The sequence below is a fragment of the Anguilla rostrata genome, chromosome 2, assembly GCF_018555375.3.
Source record: "Anguilla rostrata isolate EN2019 chromosome 2, ASM1855537v3, whole genome shotgun sequence".
Lineage (NCBI taxonomy): Eukaryota > Metazoa > Chordata > Actinopteri > Anguilliformes > Anguillidae > Anguilla > Anguilla rostrata.
The window spans coordinates 6,233,283-6,236,998 of NC_057934.1; positions in this window are offsets into that span (position 1 = coordinate 6,233,283).

The following is a 3,716-nucleotide window of genomic DNA, read 5'->3' on the forward strand; positions in this document are numbered from 1 at the left end:
GCCCTAGCAGTACCCTATGAGAAAGTCATTTCAGAATCAGAATCAGAGTAGGCAAGACCGCATTCATGATCTGATATCTGATATCATGAATGACAGCCGGGGCCAGCTCTAGACGTAAGCAACAAGGGTAGTCGCTTAAGACGTCGTCTGTTTGGGGCAGGGGAAAAACAAAAAAGGAGGGGAAGCATTAAAATCAGTGTGTTGTGTCTGTTATAGTCAGTGACTGGCCCCATGATCCCCTGTCTGCAATTGCAACTGTATTTTCATTTAAAAAAAAAAAAAGAATATTATTAATGCCACACTTACTTGTTTCCCCCCTGGTACATTCACATTCACAGCTACACTCTACCGGCTTTCACTTCGACTTCCCAGAACATTCTAGAAAACATGCCCTTGTACAGAACAGGTGCGCATCAAAACCAGAAATAAAAAAGGCACAATTCGATGTTCTCTTTCATCTCGGAACATTCCCCCATTCTATGCCACCTAAAACTCAGATTTTTTTCCACAAAAAAAGAAGAAGAAAAAATAATAATGAGAAAAAATATCCTTGGATACCCCAGCCTTAAACCCTGGCGTTGAATTATAATAAGCTCAGTGTCACATTCAATTATTTCCTGCTCTTTACGACGTGAACCCTGGGGTTGATCAAGTGCTTGGCTTCTCACGATTACAATCATTACTGAAGTCTCTGCAGCGTCAGACTTCTCCTCAGCAAAGTTTCACCCCAGAGTCTCCAACAGCAGTTACCTTATTGGAGAGTAATATATGGTTACACTGTTTGATACTTGTTTTCTATCGTTTTTTTTTTTTTTTTTTGTTTGATTTGAGGTACTTGTCAATTCTTAATTATGATTAATGCTTTATTTATTGATTTATTTTGTGTTGCGCAGGTGATGACACTGATTAAAGAGCTTTGAAATTTATTAATTTTTTTTCTGATTTTACTGCAACAAAAAATAAATTGTGCATATAACGATTACATTTTTATTATTACAGTTTTGCTCTTCTGAGTTTAAGGCGTCACAATGTAATTGCTCTGCTATGTGTTTGTGCTGTCACTGTATCTGAATTTAAAGGTCCTCGTCTCCAATTATCTCTTAGCACTGACCCAACAAGGGGTGTGTGGCGTTGCAATTTAAGAGTCCACGGGAGCGACATTATGATTTTAACGCCCTGTCTCATAATTATTCCGAAGGGATGAGAACTGCATAGTTTTAATGTCATACATACAGTTGAACTGTAAAATTTGAAAGTGTGTTACTGATATATTACTGACAAACGTGGCCAAACCGCAAGTGCACAAGAAGAAACTCAAAAAGAGGTGAGACAAAACGGCCATAATTCTTCAACAACTACATCATCTCAAGGGGTCTGGAAAATACACATAAAAAGCTCACACTTACAGTGGCTAATTTGGGAAAATGAGCAATAACATTCTCTTCCCCTTTCGGCTCGGTTGTCCTAGTTACATTGAAAAACATAAAGGCTGAAAATTAAAGTTCTCAATAGCCGTCAAGCATGAATCTCTTCTCATTCTCGGCGGTGGTTTTAAAACCATCAAACCTATTTTATGAAACCCAGTTACTTTTGTGCATATGACAAAACATTCAATATCAGTCTCTCACATCTATTGTATGATTGCATGACCCAACCTACCATTGGTTTTGCCAGTATCATTATAAACATTATCAAGAAAATTATTCCTGTTACATAAACTTTATATAATTCTGGTTTGAGCTCTTATGTATGTATTTATTTTAAGGAATCTAGCAAAGCTAGTGCGGCAGGATGAGAGGAAAGTAGGTCAAACCAATCTTAATAAACACTCAAAAGGTGAAAATGACTCATCTTCCACAGTCTGTTTTGAACATGTGTTTCCTAATCATTATTTTAGATATTATCATCATAAGCTTAATGCGCGCTTTCATAAGTGTTTTCAACATTATCATCCAGATCATAATTATTAGCTTTGGCTAGACTGTGGGAGGAAACAAGTAGCCTGTATGTACAGTGCTAATGAATCATGAAGTGAGGGGGGGTGGAGAGAACTAGATTTTGACCATTTAAAAAATTCGGATACCAAGCAGACTCTTTCTTTCAGCAGATAATAACGGCATTTGGCATTCAACAGTCTTATTCACACCCGTCAGTACTGAGACTGCAACAACAGATTTCACATTATCGTGCTGCGTTCGGGAATTCATTCCGGAAGCGTCGCGGGCCTTCCGGAATCCCAGAGGTGTCTGCGCGAAGGGAATCTTTGAGCCAGATCGCCGCGCGTTCACAGTCAGATATGATTCAGGAGAATATTTCACGCGGCGCGGAACTGAAAAGAACCTGTGAGAAAACAGCTGAATGTGAAAACGCTGCTCGAGTGTCACCACACTCTCGCGTCCCTTCCTGTTTTTTTTTTTTTTTTGGTCAATCATGGAAGGGGAATATCTTTAATGCGTCTTAACACAGAGAAACTGGGTCAGCTTTACTATAAAAAATGCAGCAGGCCCTACTATTTCCTGTCGTCTCTTTAAACACATTTTAAGGGCAAACTCAATACACGGTTGTTGTATGTGAAGGTAAGTGTTTGTCAAAGGCATTGACTGCATTTGTTTAATATGCTTTCCCCCCCTTTTCGACTCAGTTAGTCTAATTGTCCATCCCATCCATCCATTATCTATACCCGCTTATCCTGGGCAGGGTCGCAGGGGGTGCTGGAGCCTATCCCAGTGCGTATTGGGTGAGAGGCTAGAATATACCCTGGACAGGCCGCCAATCTAGTCACTCACCATTCACTCATACACTCATACCTATGGGCAATTTAGAGTCTCCAGTTAGCCTAACCTGCATATCTTTGGACTGTGGGAGAAAACCGGAATACCCGGAGGTAACCCACGTGGGCACGGGGAGAGCATGCAAACTCTCGACTGGGGTTCGAACCCATCGCTCGTTGTTGCATCCTTTCGCAATTCGGGAGAGGGCGGATGAGAATGCCACGCCAGCCGATGCTCACCACGCTACAGTTCACAAGTCGGGACTCACAAAGACACGAGTCGAAAGGAACTGGGCTTGCAACCGAAAAGGTCGCAGGTTCGATTCCCGGGTAAGGACACTGCCGTTGTACCCTTGAGCAAGGTACTTAACCTGCATTGCTTCAGTATATATCCAGCTGTATAAATGGATACAATGTAAAAATGCTTTGTAAATGTTCTGTGAGTCGCTCTGGATAAGAGTGTCTGCTGAATGCCTGTAATGAAATGAATAATGAATAATGAAAGAGGAAGTTTTGGTGTCACATCAAACTTACATGTATACATTTATGTTGCTATGCTGGTATTTATTAAATCGGGGAAATTAGTGTGTGTGTAGTATTTCAAGCATTCAAAAACAAGTTAATGCATTTAACAGGATGAGGATTCATATTTTTTATTCCCATATGGGTTTGACCTTATTCCGAACAATACCCAATGCATAACCATTTGAGTCCCTATTAAAGTATAATGAAAAAAAAATTTCAGCCATTGGTTCAAGGTTTTTTTTATTTTATGTTCTTTTTTTTTGTACATCCTACATCATTTTATTTAGTATTTTTGGTCAAAATGTGTTATCTTTTATTAGACTGATAAACTCGGCACGTAATCACTTTCATATGAATTCCAGTCATATGTACTTCCACTCTTAGCGGGGCTGATCCAAGAAATGACTCTGAACAGATGACA